This window comes from Meleagris gallopavo, chromosome 14, assembly GCF_905368555.1.
Source record: "Meleagris gallopavo chromosome 14, MGAL_WU_HG_1.1, whole genome shotgun sequence".
In the NCBI taxonomy this organism is placed as follows: domain Eukaryota; kingdom Metazoa; phylum Chordata; class Aves; order Galliformes; family Phasianidae; genus Meleagris; species Meleagris gallopavo.
In genome coordinates this window covers 16,091,382-16,113,119 of record NC_139417.1, presented here as the reverse complement: position 1 = coordinate 16,113,119, position 21,738 = coordinate 16,091,382, and the positions used below count along the sequence as shown (strand labels likewise).

Sequence of the window (21,738 nt, the reverse complement as noted above, 5' to 3'; positions counted from 1 at the left end):
TGCTGTGCAGCTCCTTCCCACTGGTGCAGCAGTGCATCCCCAGCCCAGGTGTGCAGCCCAAGGTGCTCAGCACGAGGAGCTTCTGCTCTGGGTACAGCTTTAGTGCTGGGGCTTCGGACATCCTGAGCCTTCCTTGCACCCCTCCTGCAGGTGGTTTGCATGGCCACCGGACGTTCCCCTCTTTGGCTGGGGGCATGGGAAGAGGCCGAGGGTGTGGGCATGGAGTGAGAGGTGTGTTGGGAGCGCGTTGCCAGCTGGGCGCCCACAGGGAGCGCAGGGCCTCCAACGGCATCATTGGTTTTCCCCTCTTCACCAGACATTTCCTTTCAGATTGGATCCCAGTTTCAGCCACACTTCCCGCTCAACCCTGTCATCTTGTTGCTAACAATTAGGGTCAAGTGTCTTTCCTTGGGCTCTGCGCCGTCTTCGTGTTGGACCCTCCCCCAGCTCCCTGCCCGAGCTGTTTGTTCGTTAATTAGTGCATCGGGCGTATTAACACATCAGTGAGCGGGAGCAGGCAGACTTCCCGAGGCATCTCGGGAAACCCTCTCCAGTTTTATGTGACCGGACGTGCACTAGTGCTGATTTAGATAGCGGAGCCGGCGATGCCAAAGTGTTGTTAAGAGAGAGATAAATAGAGAGAGCCCAGCAGTAGGCAGAATGTCATGTCTCTATTAAAAAGATGGTGATAAAGGAAGATAAAATGGTGAGGGGGATTGGCGGTGTGTTCAGAGCAGCAGCTCAACAGCTGGTCACAAAAATCAATTCAGAATTCCCCTTTCTGCAAAACCCTTGTCCGCGGAATTGATGGCTGAGCACGGCTGGGATGACAGCGATTGCTGGAGCCCTGACTGAGCCTCGCAATCCTTCCAAAGGCATCGGGGCTTCTGGGGCTCCATTGCAGCATTGCTCCCCTCTGTGGGGTGTGCCTGCCTGGAGCTGACTCTTGGCAGAACCCCAATGCAGATTTTTGTATGTCGGGGTCTTGCTCTGGGTGCAGAAGTGAGAAATGTAACTGAACATAAAGAAATGAGTGGTTGCAGCAGGAGAGAGGGGAGCGGTATTAATTTTACCGGTTCTGCAATGAAACATGCGGTGTGACGTTAAATCACTGCTGCCTTGTTTGCTGAGGGGGATGTTCATTGTTCCATTAAGAAGGGTTAAGTAATTAAGTGATGTTTCTTTAGGAACCAGTGTCAGTTTCAGGAAGCATCTTCCCCATGCCGCATGATGGATGCGAGGTTTCCCTTGGTGCCAGCAGTGGGCTCGGGGCTGGACATGGGCAGGGAGCTGCACCAGCTCCAGTGCTGCAGGAATGGGTTTCCCTGAAGCTCAGGAATGCTGCTCTGATGGCCTTTCAGTTACAAGGTTGTCTGCTGTGGCTGTTGTCAGCTAGGTCTGCTGCAAACCTTATTCCGTGAGCCGTCTATTCGGGATTGCAAAGTTAAAACCTTCCTGAGGTATTCACCCACATTGCTTTTTTCCTTTTTCGTTAATAACAGCTTTCATGTTGTAATAGTACGCTTGCTGACAGTGAGTCACGAACTCTATCTCCCATGAACCTCGTGATAGATTTGTGTTGGCCGCTCAGGCACGGCTCAGCCAGCCCAGTTCCCACCTCCCATCCTTGCACTGGGAAGAAAAGCCCACGGGAATGGGCAGTGCGAGACCTGCCTCTGTCTTCCCAAATCTGTGCCAAGGCACTGAGGGGCAGCCCTTGGGCTGGGCTGGATTTGGGACATCGAGGCCGGATCTGGTGAGGAGTGGTTCCTCCAGGGCAGGATGCGACCCCAGGTCCTGGTGCTGGTTGTAGCTCAGTGAGGTCAAAAGTGTGGGGTAGGGAGGGAGTGTGTGTGGTGGCTGCAGGAGTGCAGTGACCTGGTGTTGGGATGCTCGGGTTGATGCTGGGGAAGCAACTGTGCTATGTTCTGCATCCTACGTGACCTGCTGCTCTGCCAGAGCTCAGTCTGCTTCTTTGCCTTGACTGAGAATGCAGAACTCAGCACTAGCTTTGCCAGATCGCTGCCATTCCTCGTGGGATAGACCCTGTTTCTAATACTGTGGTTAGTGATACTGGAGCTCAACCCAAAGTGGTATTGCTACGAGCAGGAGGAGTTTTGCCTGGCAAAGGGCAGCACACATCGTGTTAGTGTCGATACCTCCTGCTTTCATCACTGCGCTGCCTCTCAAACAGGGCTCTGTCAGCCAATATCTCACCGACTGATGATCAGAGCGCTGTAAGTGATTCCTCCCCTCAGGTGGATGTCATAAATAGGTGTATTTCCATGTCTCCTATATGCCGGCCACGTTTTGCTTCAGGTACCCAGATACCTCTGCTGAAACCTCAGGAGCTGCCTTGAGTGGACTGGGCTTAAAAAAATAAACTAAAAAAAAAAAGGGGGGAGAGAAGAGAAAAAGCATCGGTTTGGCTCAAGGAACAAAATTCATGAATATTCATGATTGTAATACATAAAAGGAAACTGTCTGGATGCGTACACAGAGCATCATAGCCTATATCTACCTTAACAGATTTAAGGAGAGATTTTCTTTTTTTTCTTTCTCTGTGAGTTTTGCAGTAGTGAGTTGGTAACAACTTGGCTAATCTGTTTTTATGATAGATGCCACTAAATAGAGGTGCAGTCACAGAGAGGTAAACTGGTAAATCTGAACAAACTGAGGAATGGTGGCTGTGGGTTTCTGGCCCCGTTATCAAACTTGCTGCATAAGGCAGAGTTTATGCACTGTGATAATGCTAATGACCAGCAGAGCCAATGATGCATGACTGGAGGAAATCAGTGTTATAATCGGAGAAAGTTATCAGGTTTTTGTCATTAAATATTAGTGATAAATAATACACTTCATTTTGAGGAGATAGGACATATTTAATTCTGATGCAGAGAGTTTCAATTTAGTAAGGGGCATTGCTGAGCGAAATGATAATCTGTTGTAATTGAAAGGGAAAACTAGAAATGCCTTTGTTTCAGCAGAGCTCCTGGTGGTGGCCTGCAGTGCCATGTCTGAGCAAGGGGAGCATCCCTACAGCTGCTCAGGAGGGCTGGGCTGTGCCACAGAGCTTTGCTTGTAAGTTTTCATGGTACACAGCTGGTTGCTTGGGGAGGGTCAGAGGGGATCTGTTTGGTATAAGCTACCATCATCTTTCTTTTTTTTTTTTCTTTTTTTTTTTCTGAAAAATGTTACAGTACCGCAGCAGATGCTAACTGTGTGCTCCATGTGGGCTCTGCAGCATCCCCCAGGTGCCTGCATGCTGTCTGCATGGTGAGCTGCTCGTGGTGTTGTCAGGTCTGTCCCCAGCCTGTGTGGGGCACAGGGACTCGGCTCCGACCTCCCAGTGGGGCGATGTGCCAGCTCTCACATCCTCTTTTCAGCGAGGGCAGCGGCAGATCCTGCAGGTTTGACTCATTGCAGAAACTCGGGCAGCAGCCCTGAGTAACTTCAGCCAGAGTTATGGGATATGTCTGAGGATAAAAGCTGTCCTGTAGTGAGAGCTTTATGGAAATGCTTTCTTCTTGCTATGCTCAAATGTTTACATTCTGGTTGGAAGATATTTTTTTGTCATCTGATTCTTTTCTTTTGGATAAGGAAGGGAGCTATCAGTTGAGATGATTTGCAGGCTTTCAGCTAGAGTTTTTTGTTGGTCCAAAAAAGAGATGAATACCTCTGCCTCTGGTGGCATTGGGGTCTGGAGGTGAATTGCAAGGGGAAGCACATGCAGAGCAGCAAACTTCCTTGCGTAAGTAATGCCTGTGTCAGACTCAGCCCCGTTTTAACAGAGCACATGCCCGTGTTTCAGTTCATCAGCACTGAATCACTGCTATGTACCAACCTCTGCCTGGTGAGTGCTGGGTGAGGAGGAGCATGTGTTGCTCTCTGCCCATCACAGAGGTCCACCTGTGTGTGCTGTGACTTGGACTGCTCACAGCTTTGCAACATGTGCCAGACAGAGCTGTTTCCTAGGGAAGCCCCTTGGTTTTTGTCGAGGAAAGGCACTGCTGTTTTCACAGTGTAGAAAGAGTGCATAAAACTCCCTAATAACCATGAATCTTGCCTGTTGGCCAGCTTTGGGGATAAAGAGCAGAAGTTGGTAAGAAAACGTGTGGCCAGAGCCCAGCGCTGCCATGGGTTTATGCCAGGAGAGGGTCTGACCCGCAGCCTGTGCTCGTGTTTGTAGGGTATGAGGGTATGCTCAGTGCTGGCTTTGGGTGCACAGGACTGCTGAAAGCACCAGGTGCTCAGTGTGTGACACAATCACTAACTCTGTGTGGGGTGTGCCCCTGCCATTGGGGTTTGAGCAGAGCTGTAAATATGGTTGGTGCTTTTATGGCTCCTGAGATTGGTGCAGGTGCACGTTAGCAGGAAGCGAAACTGGAGGAGTCCTGGGAACGTGGTGCAAGCTGTGCCAAACAGGTACTGCGTGGCATTATCGCCCCACTGATAACCAGCCATGGTGCAGGAAGACTGAGTAGGACCGAGGAGGGAAGTGACACCGTGGGCTGACACTGAACTGGGGCCTCTAGGAGGGTGATGCCCACGTTCCGCCTGCACCAGGGATGGTCCAGGTGGGCTGCAGGGGCTGCTGCATTGGAGTGTCTGCCTTCTGCAGCTGGCAGTCCTTTCACCACTCGTTTTTGCATGGTCTTGTGGAGGAATTTGAATGTGCAGTCTATGAAGTGGGGCACTGAAGCATTAACCCTGTCTTTTATTTTATTTTTTTTTAAAGGAGTAGGGTCGGAATAATAGTATTTAATGTGAGTAAAAATCTTATTATCCACCATTCTGTCTTCCTTGGTTCGTGCCTGACTTCAGTACCCAGTCCCATCTCACTGAGCACAGCCAGCACAGGATCATGTAACTGTGCGTGCTGCTATACCTGGCAGTACCACTCACCTTGCATAGGGTTTTCATTCTTTATTCCCAAGTGTCAAAACCACCTCTGATTTGAACCCTAATTGCTTGCATTGCCTTTGTGTTTTTCCCTGTCTGGAGCAGTTGTGGAGTCTGTTGGAAGGAGAGCCCACGCCAGCACGATGCTACTGGGGTAAGGGCTTGTGCAGCCACATGCACAGTGAGCATCTGGAGCTGTGCCCCTCTGCGTCAGCATGAATTAAGTGTCACAGGAGGAAGCAGAGATGAAGTTCTGCGAGAAGATCCACGACTTGATCCAGTGATGATCTGGTGTGCAAAGAGGGAGAGAAAAATGAATTTCTCACCCAAGACATGGAGACTGTTAGTGCCATGCAACCCAGCTTGTGCTGTAGTGAGCACCTCTGCTCCAGTGCCATAACGCTGGTTGGGTTGCTGCAGTTGCCTGTGAGTGTTAGCAGCTGCAGCTGGCTGTAAAAGCTGTAAATTTCCCAGTAACTAGCAAAAAAAATATTGCGAATCTGCAGTTATTCTCCACATCTGGATATGCCATGTTTGTTAGCATTGAGCTAAGTACAATAAAAAGCATTTTTCTCAAGTGTGGCAGCACATGGGTGAGCTCCGTTTGGCCCCATTGTCAGATGAAGCCAGCAGGAATTCACATGCAGCTGTAACAGCAGTGCCTGCTGCAAAGTGCCGCTGGCCCAGAGTGTATCTGGGAGGTGCTGTGGAGGTTGGTGTGAAGCCCCTGAGTTGTGCTGCTATGCTTTGCGATGGAGCTTCCTTCCGGGGGTACCCCCAGTGTATGAGGCATGCCCTGAGCCTTGGGCAGCCTTTGTGCTCACCCTGCTGGGTGCACCTGTGTGTGAGTGGGACTTCAGACGGCAGAGAGTAGCCCAAGAAGAGCTGAGAGCTTGCCCTTGTGTTGTGCAAACCTGCTGTGGTGGGCTGGGTGTTAGAGGCTCCTCCATCAGAAGGCAGAGTGTCCCGTGGTGACAGCATAGAGCGTGTCTGCAGTGAGATTAAAATGAAAATTAGGCAGTGGGCGATTACCTCCTGGTTTTAAGTAAGTGTGGTATTGGGCTGAAATGAAAAGCAACCTTGAAACTGCACGGATTCATGAAACTGTATGCTGGGATTTTAAAAATTACCTCCATTGGAATCCTGGAAGCATCTGTTACATAATTAATGCACTTAAAAATATACTCTATTTATGATTAATCCAGGACTGTGGTGTGTGCTAGTTAAATGACTGAATCCCAGGGTGCAGCGCGAGGGAAGGACTGCAGTTGTAATCTATTTGATGGTTATGGGAAAGGACATTTTCTACAAATAAATACATCTTCCGTAGTCTTTTTATTTGTCAGGGCCAACCTTACGTCTGTTGTGCTGAGTTTGTTGACTGGTTAATGTTTAGAGATTTATGCTGATATTTTGTAGATCTACTGGAAAAAAATAACTCAAGAATAATTAGGGAGATTGGCCATATAGTAACATGCCACATGTGTGACAGTGTTGCTGGGCTGATGAACTTGGATATGGTCTGTGCAATTAAAAGCACCAAGGCTCGGTACGAGGAGCTTTTCAAACCCTCTCCCAGATAGATGAGCACTCTGGAGGATGCACGTTCCCCAGAGGACGACTTGCTGGAGCTGCTGGAGGCCATGGATCTCCTGTCCAGAGAGTGTCTGAGTGTCTCCCTTAGGGAGCGGCAGAGTAGGCGCTGCCAGCACACTGCATTCCCCAGCTGGCGTTTCTTTGTGCCAGGAAGGGTTGGGGCACTCCGTGGCCTTACCTTCTTGGAGCCTGCTTCACTGGCATCCTCAAACAGTCTTTAGTATTGCATTTCCTCTGACGTTTTTTCTTTGTTTCTGTTCCTTCTCCTCCCCTCCCTTCCTTTATCTGACTGCTGCCCCATCGGGTTGGTGTGTGATCATGCCATTAAAACCCTTTTCTCCCCCCATCTTATTTCTATTGCTGGTTCCCAGGCTGCCCTCAATCTGCTGTGATTGCCCATAACCCCGCAGGGTCTCAAGGAGGCAGCTCAGCAGAGTGGTGCCCCTGCATCCCGTACTTGCTGCTAGAGCTGGAAATAGGGTCCCTTTCTATGTAAACGGGTCATTATTTTTAAGCTAACAGTCGTCGTGTGTGTTGGCCTGGGAGATGTTTTGAGGTTTAGTGCCTGGAGGGTCCTGTCGCACCTGGTCTGTCTGGTGGTGCTGCTGGATTGTGGAGGGGTTGCCTGTTGGGATCACATGCGCCCAGTTTTGGCCCTGGTACGCACTGAGTGTTAGTGATGACCTTAGGTTTCCACGTAGTGTCTCTTGTCTTGAACTAATTCTGCATTTAAGCATCCTGCCCCTCAGCTCTCTCAAGTGTGCTGAGGCAGAACGAGGCTGGTTTGAAAGGAGGCAGTGCCACCTCTTACCCACCAATGGTGCCCGTGGCTCTTCCTCACCTCTAATCCCACTGGAAACTGCTTCTGGCTCATCCCTCTGGATAAAGCAACCCCTTGTTATCTGTGCAGTATAAAAATGTACTCAGCATGGGCTTTTCCTTTAGTCCTGAAGAGAGAAATGTGCAGATCTGTGTGTGCTGGACTGTTTGTATTTCTAGCAAATTGGGACTGAAAAACAGTGTATGTTCCAACTGTATGTCAGCAGTCTAGGATTTCAGATTCTGTTTAATACTGATTTGTGTGAGAGCAGTTGTGTTGGATAGAAGGAAATGATAAAATTGATGAATCGAGGCAGAGGAGGAGGGCAACGGGAAGTAAGAAGCCCAAATGTGTTGGGTTCTAAAGAGTAGTTACTCTCTTATTGCTGACCAGGGCAGCGGTGTTGGGTATGTGGAATGGGTCAGGGTGGGTGGCTGATGAAAACAAGGGTAAGGGTTTGGGGAAAAGCAGAATCTGGTGACTGCAGCAGCACAAGCTTATTTTTAGAACCCGATTGCATTTGAATCGCGAGCATTAGAAAAACTTCTTAGCTCACATTATACTCCGAATTTCTTTAATTTATTTTTAAAGTGGAAATTTTGCAAGCTGACGTTTTGCAGCATGCGTAGTACGATTTGGCTGACAGCATTGTCTGGCAAAAGAAATAACCAAATTATTATTCAGTCATGGGTTTTTAACAGCCGCAAAGCAAGTGGATGTTAACTAAATGATGCAATTTATTCCCTTCCTGCTTATTGCCAGCTTGCCTATTACAGAGAGACTGCCAGCTTTAAATAAGTGGTACCCAGATGGTAGTCGCATGACGCCCACTTGGTTACAGAGCCTAAGCAGGGAATAACTCGGCAGCCACTACAAGCTGTGGGTCAATTGAGGGGGAATGCCTGTTGCTTCACAGTTTTGCATATGTAAATCTGTTAATGTTATGTCAGTATTGTGCGGTCTAAACACAAGCACTGCCTTTCTCTGGGGCCCAGATGAACTTGGATCGCCGCCCAGCTAATGAGGATCCGAGAGCGCAGCGTCAGGCGCGGGCTGCCGCCTCTGTGCGCTTCCTCACTGTGAACTTGGGGCTGCTGGGCTCGGCCGTGCCCCAGCAGTGCAATATGCAGCCGGCCTGGCCTCGCTGCTGGCAGCTCACCGCTGCTTCTGTCCCAACCAGAGTGACTGCTGCACTTGGCTCCGGCCACGTCTCCCTGCCACGCTCCTACGCTCGCCTTCATCAAGTGCAGATGTGGCACCCGGCCGCCTCTGAGAAGTCATGAACCGCCTCGTCTGTGCTCCCAGGCAGCCAACATCTGCTGGCGGCATGGGAACGATCCGGGGAGCTGGGCCCTGCAGACAGGGACTTGTATTGATTGCATGGGGATGGTTGCTGGAATGGTTGGGTTGAGTCCGACTCCCTCCCCCCCCCCGCCTTTTATTTTTTATTATTGCTTTAAAAGTAGTAGTTAAAATTGTTGGACACGGGAATGCTTTTATTGTTGATCATTTCTGGTTCTGAAAAGTTTATTACAATGGGTGAAAACAACAACCCCCCAAAAAACACTATAAAAAACTGCAGTACGCTGAAAGGCTGAAAAAGCACCAATCATGCTGATTTAACCAAAGAAAATGTTCCTAGAGGTATTGTAAATTTTATGTGCCAGATGAAAAGCATTAAGTGCGTTATTTTTCACGAAGGGAAAACATTCCGATTTTAACCATTTTCTAAATTATATTAATGGCGAAATGCTGCTTACGAAGCTCAGGGGCTGCTCGGTGAGCACACCCCCATCCTGGGGACCCAGGGGTGCAGGATCCACGCTGCCAGAGTTCTGCCTTTGTGCGCAGAGCACTCTGCTGTTGCTTCCCCCCCCCACCTCCCCCAGTTTCTCTTTTGGAAGTTGCAAGCAAGTGTTTTGAATGCAGTCAGAATAAAATTAAAGGAGAAAATAAGCCGCTTTGGAATGTAGCGGAAAGCTGAGATGTTTGAGTATTTTATCTTTATTTTGCTAATTATTTGTCATGGAGATCTGAGTTGATTCCCTGAGATTTCTTCTAAGCCTCTTAGAGGGAATTTTTTTGGCTGATCGTCATTTTCCTCCATGGTGTACTCCCAGTTGAGTGCCGCTGCCCCCTGCTCCCTGTCCCCTGGAGAGATGCCTGGCTTGCTCCTCATCCTCAGTACCACTTGTGGCCCCAAACAGATTGAGCTCTGGGTTCTGAGCACAGCCCATCGCTCCGGCTGTGATGGCAATTTGGCTGCAATTCTCCTTTTTGATGGAAAATTACGTAGTGGTTGTTGAAGAACCTGTAGCACATTCTTGTACGATAAAGGTGAATCAAGCCAGGCATTGGTTTATACGTGATTTTCCAGTTCCCTGTATTAGTGAGAGCTATAGCTTACCCTACTGAAAACTTAATTAGGCAAACAGAATGCTATGTTAGCAGACACTTACAAACCCGATGTGCTCAGGATGAGATTCAGATAAGTTAATAAGAGTTACATTAGGTGTTTCTAATGGTACTTTCCATTTTATTTATTTATTTTTTTTAATAAGCGCTGTCTTTGGTAATAACCGTCCCCCACTTTTCGGGTTAATAGTTTAATTGAAAGGCTCCATTGTGTCCATTTAGTCATGGAGGATCCCTTCTGCTGTGCGGTACGTTAGCGCATCTCCTACAGCCTTTGTGTTCGGATGGCTGATGTGGGGTCCCCTGGAGGAGAAGAGCGGGCTGAGGGAAGGAAGCAGCCTGTTGTGCCACACACCCGGAGCAGCCTGCAGACAGGAGCGGAACAAATCTTCAGCGCTGGAGTGGGCGTAGGGGTGCGTGTGTGTTTGTAATGTATTCAAAATGCCAATAGCTTATGCCTTTTGAAGGCTCCAAATCAGAGCTGTCATATTAGCTATACCATTTCCAGAAATAATGCGAGGAACACGCTGGTACCCGTTGTTCAGAAAGGCATCATTATTCTGTTATTCTTTCTTGAGCTTCTGACATCCTCGCTTAACAAAGGTCTTTCCAGATTATGGTCCTCAAAAATTGTTTGCTGTGAGGACTTGGATTCCAAACGGAAGGTGTTGTCTTTTATTTCTCTTCCTAGGAAAGAAAGAAAAATGACAAGGGGAGAGGGAAAGGATCACCTCATTTTCTTTCTTGGCAAAGAGATTTTTGGATGAAGGATGTGAACGCAAAGCCTGCAAACTGAAATGGGAAGTCAGAAGTTTGGGACTTTATTATTCCATAGCTGATGTTACACCATTTCCCTCCCGTCTGCGTGCTATGAACTGGGAATAGGGAAAAATTGCAGTGCTGAGAGGCTGCTGGCTGATTGAACTAATGCTCGCGAAGTGCTGGGGTTATCTTACATGGGGTGTTTTGATGATAGAAAGAACTGGTACCTGAAACCTCAGCCTCGAAGTGAACGCTCTGCTGGTGCGATGCAGGGGGTCGGGATTGTTCCTCAGCAGCAATTTTGTGCCATTTTGCTGAATGTGCCTGTTTTTGTGCCTCCAGGCAGAACTGTCACTGGTGACAGACTTTAAAATATTTCTTAAACATCGGTAAAGCAGCATTTGCTCTTTATAATATTGATACAGCTCGCAGCATGTTTCACTTGCAAAAGAATTATTTTAGGCTCGTGCCTGCTTGCGGTGGCCAGTGAAAGTGTGCGTGTGCTGGATGTGGCAACCTTCACTTGGCAGAGAGCGCAGCCTGTGCGCCCGTGAGGAGGGCTGTGCTGGGAGCCAGGGGCACGGCGACACCAGGAAGATGGGTGCACGAAATCCCTGTTAGTCCTTCATCACCTGACGCCCATCCCTGAGCAACGGAGGCCTTCAGTGCTCAGAGCAGAGCTTGAAAGGGCCTTTCCTAGCAGAGACATTTGGGGGGTGGGGGATTCCCTGAGAGAAGATCAGATAAGATAGTAAGTGGAGGATTCAGGCGGAAAAGTGGTTTGGAATTGCAAATCAGTGGTTTGCCCATAAGTGGTTTGGGTTGGCTGTGGTGTTTTCTGATCTTTTTTTTTTTCCTCCCAAAGATGTCTAGTAATTTTTCACCCCTGTCTTTAAACTCTCTCGGATGGTTTGTGATTTTCAAAGGCTGAGGATGGCTGTTTGCTCCCGAGCTCTGGCAGCTTCACAGACTGCTGCAAAATCACTGCTTGCTCTCTCGAGGATCCTCATCTGTCTCTGATAGAGCTCCTTGCTTTCAAATGCTTTAGCATAATTCGTTACTTTCTTGAACATTGTAGGAGGTTGAATAAATATGATTTCTACAGTATGTGTGTATACATATATCTCTCTATATGCATATATAAAGCGATGAAACTTGGACATGCTGGGTGTTAAGCAATTCGCCAAAAGCAACAGGAGGAACTGGTGTCAGAACAGGACTTAAATGTATCTGTTGCTCACTGGTGATCCCACAGCTGGGTGGGATCCAGGCAGGCAAACTGAGATGCGGTGACTGTTCTCTCTCTTCCCACACAATATACTTGTATTGTGAAATGTATATTAAAATATTTAGGGAGTTGGACATATTTCATGTAATCACTGGAGGAAAGTGGCTTTTAATGCATCGCTTGGATCAAACCTTCTAGACCTTGAGTAGTTCTTTCCTGATGTGAAATGTAAAGCCTTCACCTGAGAAAAAAAATAATGAAGTTGTGCATTTTCACAAATCCACCAGTACCTGAAGTAAAGAGAGGTAAGTGGATATGAGGAAGTTTTGCTGATTTGGCTTGGAAAAGGTAGGAGCGTGATGGCATAGGACATGTGTCTGTGCCACTGTTGCTGCAAGAATAGGGTGGTAGCACGGCCAGCACCAGTATTGAGCTGGTTCATTTGTCCTGTGTCCCTGAATCACCTTTAGTGCCCTCTGTCCTCTTTCTAGAGGCCTGAAATCTGCAGCTTCATTTCATCAGCCCCTGTGAGGCAGTTGAGCTATCTCAAAGCACTCGAAGATACTATTGGCATAACATGGATATGATTATCGTTAGTATAATCAATAAGAAATGCTGGATTGATTTCTCTCTTTTTTTCTTTCTTTTTTTTTTTTTTTTTTTTTTTAATATATATATGTATTTTGCCTCTAGATGTTTAAGAAACCCCAAACTTGCATAAGAGTACATAACTTGGTAGAGTTCCCCATTGCTGGAGGCATCTTTCAGAGCTCGGGCTTGGCTTCCCCTGGAAGGTGTAGGATCTTGCAGACTGTCAGTCTGGAATATGGGTGTAGCATTTCCAAATAGCCAGGGGCCAAGGGTGGCATTGATCACACCCTGTTGTCCAGCAAGATGTTTATACAGTTGCCCATGGCACTCTGGCTGGGCAGCTCCTGGCCATGCACACCTGGGTGCTATGGAGCAGGAAGCCAGGGCTTGGGAGATGGTTCTCCTGAATGCTAACTTCTCTGTAGTTATAAGCTGAAGGAGCTTTGGTCTCCTTGGTGATTTGGGTGAGAGTGAAAATGGCTTTAATCTTTTTGACTAGTCTAAAATGAGGATACAACTTTCTTAATACACCTGGCAAAGGAGCACATTTTTTACAGGTGTAGTTGCTTTTGTTTTATTTGTTCTTTACTCTCTTGCAAATGTGCATCCTTTTCTTTTTTTCTTTGTATTGTTTTTTCTTTTTCTTGCATACATACGCCTCCTTTAGAAATGTTCTCTTCCATCCAGACACCTGCATTTCAAGTCTCTATCATGCAGATTCATTTTTCCCTTTAGATGTGTGCCATGCTGACAGGCCTAAGGCTAGAACATGCTTTTTATCTGTGAGGGCTTTCTCTTGCTCTTTCACTTAGAGAACTTGATAACGTTGAGGCAAAGGCTAGGCCTGTGCCATGCTGCTAGGAGCCAAGACCTGACCTGCTCTGTACTGTAAGCCGGGCTGTTCCAGACTTGTGACTTGGATTTGGGAATACTCAAAGGTTTGCATGCCTGAATCAAAGGAAGTAAGCTATGGATTCAACAAATGCCCTGATGAATGAATCCTGATGTTGGGGTATCTGTGTAATACCGTCTTCTGGACTGCCCCAAGAGCATGTTCACTAACTCCCACTGGCTTCTGTGCTCCATTTAGGTTTCCATTAAAGCATTACATAAACGGCAGTCGTGTAAATACAAGTGTTTGAAATGGTGCTTTTAAATTAAAAAGACTCTTGGATTCATGCAAGTAGACACATGCTTGCACTAAATAACTTTTGGCTTCCCCCTAACACTTTTTGGAATAATTTAAAGGAAGAAAAGATTTGCAAACAGTTGTAAAAGAGCCATAAAAAACTGTCAAATACCAGACCTTCAGCTAATTGTAAACTGTTTTGCTCTTGGAAGTTATACAACATTGATCTCATAGCTGCTTCATTAAGAAGGTACTTCTGTGGAGCACGGTAGCTGTTTGCTCAGGTAGGCATGAACAAAAGTAGCAAGGGATGTCTGGCTTCTGTTCTGAATGCCCATTATAGCTCCAGGCAGCTGAACTGTCCTGCACCAGAAAGGAAAGCAAGTGTGGGGGGAGCTGAACAGAGAGAGGCTGCACAGCTGAACACTCCTCTCCTCCGGCTGCTTCACCCGTGCTAAGGCATGCGGCTTCCACACAGCTGGGTTTTGCAGCAGGGCCTTGGCACAGCAGAGGGGTGTCTGGGAGGATCCCTGGCACAAGTAGGGTGAGCACCTGAAGACTTTCTCTTGCGCTTTCTGTCCGTATGGATGTTCTAGTCTTCAATTTTCAAAAAGAGACGTGAAAAACTTTTCTTGGACAGAGAATTGGCTGATATCCTATGCCAGCTGGTTAGTTGCATCTTTATTTTTTTTGCAGTGTACCGAGGAAGACGGGAGCTTAGGGGTCAGCTTTTTCTAGTTGGGATTGAAAAAGAAGAAAAGTCGATAGTCCATTAGACTAGATCAGTGGAAAAACTTTTCTCTGAGCTCAGCTCTAATTCTGCATTTGTTCAGTGTTTCACTTGAAGAACTCTTTCCATTGTGCAATTTCACTGTTTCCTTCAAACGTTGCAGATCGGGGTGTCTGCTCCAGGGAAGTATTAATAGCAACCTACTGGGGCTCATCTCTAGTGTACTCACTGCCACAGTCTCTCTCCTTTAGCCAGTTTCTGAAGCTCTATGATTAGATCTCTTTGGGAAGGGAAATTCTTGCCTTTGTGTATTGGTCAAGCCAATGAATGGTCTCCTGTTATCTTCTCAGTCCATGACTGAGTCGGGCTGTCAGAGACGCAAAGCTGGAGTCAAAGGGACTTTATTTCAGACAACCCCACCTCCTCTGGGTTAGCTATGGAGAGGATTCTCTTCCATCTGTTCCTGAACCAGAAACATCCTTGTTTAACAAGAGTGAGCTTGAGGAGTTTATCTGACCCAGCCATTTCCTTTTGGATTTGTAAGGTTATAAGTTGACAGTTTTCTAGAGAGTAGATTTCTGTAGCTGGATGTTGGGACAGCTTTTGGGAGGACTGGTTATCCTCAGTTTTGTTTCTGAGTAGGAGCCAGCCTGGCTGCAGGCTTCTGGATTTTGAAGTGTGCTGGTGGTTTGGTGGCCCGTTCATCTGGGAAGGATGAGCACCAAGAGCAGGAGGAGGCTGGCAGCGTTACTGTTAGCAGTGCATAAAAAGTGTTCAGGGATTAGGCAGTTCTTAATAATTCCAGAAGAAATCTCTGGACATACAAATGAGACAGTGCTGACTATTAAAGATGCGAGCTGTGAAAATCCTCTTTGTGCCTGGATTCACACTGTGTTCCTGCATGTGTGATGGTTTGGTGGTCTGATGCACATTGTCCTTGCTAGCTTCGGTGTGAGGTATTTTTCTGATCTTTTTCATATTCCTAATGAGAAGCATGTTAAAGAGGTGTTGAACTATCCAGTAGATTTTGGCCCAGTTGATTGTAATAACTCTCAGCTTTGTATTTTATGCATGGTATGCTTGAATGGTTTTATAAGGAGGGGAGAAAGAAGAGACTAAATGCTGCAGATCTTGGTTCAGGAGCCATTGTGGTTCCCCTGACACAGTGCAGGCAGTAAGACCAAGGCACGGCTACCTCTGCATGCTACAAAGTCGTTGGTGTCTCCTTTGCTGCATCAGTGCAGCAAAGCTGAAATTGTGTCTGTATCCCAGTAGCACTTTAGGTCTCATTTTATGATTACTTCCCTCTCAGGTGCTAGGGAGATGCTCTCAGTGAGAGTGCACGTATTAGTTTGCACCACGGACTCTAATCTGCTCTGTGCTTTTATTGCACCCAGCAGCCCCCTGGCACTGGCTGCTGTCACAGCAGGGGAACCATAACGCATCTTCCCTCTTGGCAATAGAGGAAACAGATATCTTCATCCCAGACCTGGGTTGGCAGAGGTGCAGAGAGATGTACAGCTTGGCTGAAAGTGTGGAAAACAGAGCGTGGATCTCCCTATGAAATCTCCAGCTGGTAGCTGAACTCCAGGACTGTTTTTCCCCTCTGTGGCAGCCTTAGTCGGTTGGTGTCCAGATGCTGTCACTGTATGAATATTCAGTGCCGATAAAATATGCATAATACTGTAAGCCTTGCTGGGGTGAGGATCTTGAGGGCTTGATGAACTTTGTAACAGCATTACTCAGTTGTAGGGGCACGACTGATGCAGCAATTGATTTCTGAGTTCAGACTTCACCTTCTTTTGAGCAGAGTTCATTCCTGTTTGCTTTTCATAATGGCGTTATTACACCTCGCTGGCAGCAGGACAAGGGAGATGCTACCGTGCAGCCTTTCATTCCTCGTGAACTCCTGTGCAGCAATCAATGGTGGTGAGCACCTCTCTGCCGGGCTAGAATTTCACATATCTGATATGTTATCAGCTAGCTATTGTGGTGTTAACACTAATGGGATACTCCTGTTTTAAAACAGAATTTTCCAACAGCTACTGAAGGAAGACCAAGAGAGTTTCAATATGAAGGAAAAAAGCAAAGGGAAAAAAAAATAAAGCAAAACTGTGCTGTTGTACCAAGAATACCAAAAATGAATCTTTAAACTTTTTTTTTTCCCCTCTTGATCTACTTTCTGTATGACTCATGAGCCAGGCTCTAAAATGGCCTCCAAACATGCATGCATAATTTGCACATCCTCATGTCTGTGGATGCAGTGCTCTTAAACGTCCCCGAGGTGTTACTCCCATGTGGGACAGCACGGTTTGGTTCTGTTCTCCACCTCCTAAGAAAGGCATGGCCAGTGAGAGAAGACATGGGCTTTCTGAGTACCAGTTGCTTTGCAGCAGCTGACTGGGCAGGAGAGGCTGGGAGAGATCCTTTTTGGAAAAAGGTACATGTGAAACTGTAGAAGTGAGGCTGAGACCACCTTCTGAGCTGATCATATCAGTATTTTCTCATTAGGCAGTGAGACCCACAGCACCTTCCCCTAGTGTTAAACCTAAAAATTAAGTCCTCTTACCTGTTTTTTCTCTTTTGCTGGTTCATGACAGAACTCTTCTTAAAGTGGAGATATCTCTTCTGTACTATTGTGGCTTTTGTGAAATAAGTCAGAGCTCTTAAATTAAAAGCCAGTTCACACGTGCTCGCGGCAGGGTTTGTCACCCTCAGGAGGGGATGCACTCATGGACAGTGCCTTTATTTCAGAAACGTCTGAAGCAACAAATGTCAGTGAACATCCATAGTAATGGGGAGCTTTTGTAACAGCTTATGATTTTTGAGACAGCTTATGATAATAAACCCAAGTTTTAGGGGTTTAACGTGCACACTGGCATACTCTGTTCTGTAAGTGGTCGATATATGCAGTGGTACTTGGCACGTGTTGCGTGGGCTCAGAGTGTTTGCCAGGGGAGGGGATGTACCTGACATTACAGAAGGGTGTTGATTTGATTAAAATCTGGCTTTGTTGTCTGATAGAAGCCCTGAACCTCCTTTTTACCTTTTCTGCAAGCAGAAAGAAATGCAATTTCCATTCGGCATAGATGTTTCCCTTTCATCCCTGGAGCTAATTTTTTTTTTTTCCTGCAGCAGTTTTGGTAAAATTATGTATCACTTGTGATAATTCATTTTAAAAATTCCTGAGCTGTGTGGCGTACTTTCATGAAAATTCATTTAGATAAAATTAGATATTATTGTTTAATGAGGTGGCATTTCAATTTAGACCTTGCATCATGCATATACCAAGAGTTTTTTATGGAATAGTTAGGTTCATTTGAGTAATAAAGGCTGAATCATGGGGGCTTTAATTCTTAATCGCTGTGAGGATTGTTATCTGTGGGATGTGAGCTGTCTTAGTGGTATTCAATCAAGTGTCCACTTAGCCGTGACCAGAAGTAATTGCTCCCAAGTGGGTTGCACAATGACCTGTTAATACTTGCTTTGACCCTATGACCTTGTCTGCCCCATTGTTTAGGATTTTATAGCAAGCGAGTCTGCATTTCTGTGGGGTCAAGTAGATATCTGAGGTCAAACATTTTCTGATTACTACATAGTATACACTGTAAGTCTGCAGAGCTGTTGCACAGCAATAGTCACCGCTTCAGAGCAGGATGCACACAGTTTGGAAATTGTCTTCCTGAATGCATGTAAACAGTTTAATATTTTACCGAAAGAAGTTCATCTTGTAAATTAGGTATGAATAATACATTTGTAATTACTATTCGTGTCTTTAAACACTTGTGTCTTAATTGGCTTGGGTACTTCTTTAATGTATTTGCATTTTGTCAGGGAAGTTAATTCTAGCTTGCAGAGATGGAGGGTGAGCTGCGTGGCTGGGAATGGCTTCGTCCCACTCCTGTAGAGCACGTGGGCTGGCCCTGGTGCTTCTGGAGCACTGGGAGTTGGGAGTGCTTCCAAGCTGACTTTGGCTGCTGGTGTGGAGTGTTTTATGTGCCTCTCAGAGCCATCCACAATTAATGAGACCTACTTGTTGATGATAGTTGGGATGTCCCGTATTAATTTATGGGCTATGCTTAAACGTTGCTGAAAATGTGGTCATATTGGGTGATGCTTTGCAGGGGGACTTGCCACACTGTGTAGCTGAAAAGCAGTATTTTCTTCACAGTGTCTGAAAAATAGCGTGGTTGTACAAAACAAAGCCTTGATATTGTTTGTAGCACTACTCCCTCTTTTCATGTTGTGTTTACTGAGTTCACTAGCCAAAACACTTCTGCACGCTCCTCAGCCTTGTAGGTCATCTCTGCTCTGGAAAAACATATATGCACCTCGCTCTGCATAGCATCCTAGGGAAAATATTTTGATCTTCACTGCCTGAGCGGGGCTGGTGGGATGACATAAAGCAGTTGGATTACGATACAGTTTGGGGACAAACAAAGCTAACGTTCCTGTGAGAGAGGCAGACTATAGTCAATTGAGTAAGCAAGAAACAAGTGCGAGAGGGAAAACTATATAGCATATGCAGGGAAGAAAACAAAACAGTGACTCTTTCCACTGCCAGAATATTTAAAAACAAACAAACAAGAAAGCATACCCAAGCAAAATGTGCCTTGCAACAAAGCGAACCTGTGGATTTTTCTCAGTATGTGTGAGGCTGTGTGTGATGTTGCTCTGGTCATTGTGGATCTATCAGCTCTTGCTGAAATGTGCCAAGGTCTCCAGCAGGACCTGTGGTGGGGGGAGGATGAGGCCGGGATGGTTGTAACCTTTGTGGGCACCGGGGCTGCACTCTCTGGCCTCACATCACAGTTAGTGCAGAACCACAGGCCACGTTTGTGCTGGTCACAGGGACCCTCAGGAGCTTCTCAGTGGCTGTAATCGTCACTCCTTCAGCTGTGTGGAAACTGTGGCCTTCTGTGCCAGACCATCTCTGAAGCCCTCTCCGCTGCAGGAGTTGGGCAGGGCTAGATTTATGGGGCCGCCTCCCCAGGCAGCTGTTGTATTCAATCATCCAGGACAGTCCCATTGTCCTCCATGGGCCGATGACATGTTTCCAGTGCAGGCCCCGGTGCAGATGTGTGGTATTTCCCCTCTCGGAAGCCGCCATCTGAGGCACTCCCACCAGCAGCTCCGCATGCTGCCTCAGCCTTCTCCAGCGCTCCGCCTCGGCCCGCTCACCCCACACGGGGTGTCTCCTCAGATCTCTTCGTCCTCTCTGGAAGATGCAAGAGTGAGAGGCTGTGTGGGAGGTAGAGGGACTTTCATCGTGTGTTGCTTCACTGGATTGAGGGATGTGTTCCTTGGGGGCCTGCAGGGACCGCAGGTGAGTGGCTGAGGTATGAGGAGCTTTGGCTGGAGATGGAGGGTGGTGAGACAGGGAGGAAACGTGCTGAAATGCAGGAGTTCTCGCAGGGGCATATTTTAAGGTTGGCGATGAGGAAACGAGTGTATCATCGTTCTGTCTGAGGAATTAGTCAGGATGGGGGCATTTCTGGTAAAGACCCCATGACTAACACAGAGTGCGGTGGGAAGTCCAGAGGGCTTTGTGAACTTCGCTTTGAGGTTTTCAGTGCCTTCATTGGGGTAGATTCAGTTTTCACAAGAAGATGGTGTTCTCTTTACTCCCCCTTCTATTATGAGAGGAAAAAATAAGTACATATTGAACACCTGTGTGTGCAAAACCTCTAATGCAATACGCATTGCTTCTTTGCAAGCCCAGTGCTGAGAGTCCCCTGCCTGTAGCAGAGCTGTTGGTGGAAAGTTCTTGTACTGAGTCCAGGATAAACACAATATTCCTTCACTTTTATAAGGAATGCGAGCAGATGCCACGGAAATGAAAGCTTTTGTTGAACACTGATACTGCAGCCTTGATCTATCTCTATTTTCCTTTCTTTCTTTTCTTTTCTTTTTTTTTTTTTTTTTAATTGAAATGTGGGAAAACATCTAAGTTGTTGCAGAGGGTTTTTGGAAAGCCTGCGTTTCCCACACGCTCAGGTTTGTGCAGTGCCTTTGTAGGTGGTGTGTGGTTTGTGTCAATCATCAGTCTGGTGCTAATAGTGGTAGAGGCGCGCTCAGGCTCTGAACCCGACACCTAGCGCATTGATCTTTGCAAACACGTTCCTACAAGCTGGGGGGACTGCAGGCTTGTATTCACAGTTTTCAGCTGTCTCTGGAGTTCCATTTCGTACTGCGGGAGAAGGCAGAACACCGCTTCTTTAGCATCATCGGATATGTTCCTCAGTCCTTCTTTAGCCTTGATATCAATTCAGGCATTTCATCTTTTCCCCAGCAGATGAAGCAGCACCACAGATTGGCTGTTATAATTAATTTTGTGCACGAAGCAAGAGTGTAATGTTTCAGAATCTCTCGTTGAAGGGGACGCTCCTTGTACCTGCTGGTCTTCCAGTAAGAATTTGTTCGGGGAAAATATGACACTTCTTATCGAACTGGATGTGGGTTTGGTGATGACATTTTAGGGGATCGATGTAGTAGCCTTGCTGGATGAAAGTTGTGTCAGTTTTTAAATGAAATCTGTCATCGGGACACTTCGCACCCGTGGCCTTCTGCACTCTTCCTGTTACAAGTGGTTACTTCTTGCTGCTGTTCTGAAATGCGCTACCAAGGGCTCATCATCAGAAAGTGAAACTCCAGTGTCAGCCCCATAATGTCAGCTTGTGACGATGGTACCACGTACTCTCGGTGCTGTATGACTAATTATTTTTCTGTTTTTAAATTTTCTTTAGAAATGCTGTGTACCTTCTAGCATAGTCCTGCAGTGCCTTGCAGAGCTGTTCCTGCCAAGTAGCAAACAATCCTGAGAGTAGTTAAAACCTTAAACAAGAAATAGAGGTGCTCAGCAGTTCTCAGAATTGCTCAGCACCTTTCAGGATTGAGCAATTTAGGAAAAAAAACAAAAAAACAAAAAAACCCCAAAAAACAACACACAACAAAAAACATGAGAAGTAGTTATGCAAATTGTGACCTTTAAATGCATTTTATATTTGGATTGAAGTTGCTAATGCGTTCTTTCCAAGTTCTGTTTTCCAGCTTGATTCTGTTTTCGGGTGCTCCTCTTTGTAGAGTTGGAGCAGAGCAGTCGGTGCCATCCCTCAGGAAGAGAGCAGGACATGATGCCTCAGGATAGCAGCCACCGTGCTCTGTGATAGGCAGTGCATCAGTTAGCAAGGAGTCTGAATAGGTGGATTTTAATTTCTTTGTAGGGTCTGACCACATTATCTAGATGGCAGATTCCTCATTAGCTAGATAGATTAAAATTTGTATCATGGCTGATGCCTATCCTGACTAATATGTGTAAGTAACAGCTCGTTCTACTAGAGCTATTGGATGTGGCTTGGGTGGAGGAGAGGAATTGGCTTCTGCAGAGGATATTTGCAGAAAGTCACATTTCCACCATATGTTAGCAGGAGTCTCTTTGGATGCAGATTTTGGATAGAGTCCTCTGTGTTGCTGTAATCTGGTTTGTCCTTTTTCTACCACTAGTTCTGAATCATACAAACCACTTGGACTCTTGTAAGCGTTGTCTTGAAGGACGGTGGGAACAT

At 46.6% G+C, this 21,738-nt stretch overlaps 1 protein-coding gene across 6 annotated transcripts in view; it reads left to right on the top strand.

Moving 5' to 3' along the window:
• FOXP1 (forkhead box P1) overlaps positions 1–21,738 on the top strand; it is a 341,328-nt gene that overhangs the window by 5,912 nt on the left and 313,678 nt on the right. Inside the window, exon 1 of one of the 6 annotated variants that reach the window (XM_085235539.1) lies at positions 19,291–19,499. The exons of the other annotated variants lie outside the window; for them this stretch is intronic. The gene's annotated coding sequence lies outside the window, so the exon portion shown is untranslated. Of the gene's footprint in view, positions 1–19,290; positions 19,500–21,738 lie in introns of those variants that run through there. 6 annotated transcript variants of the gene reach the window in all.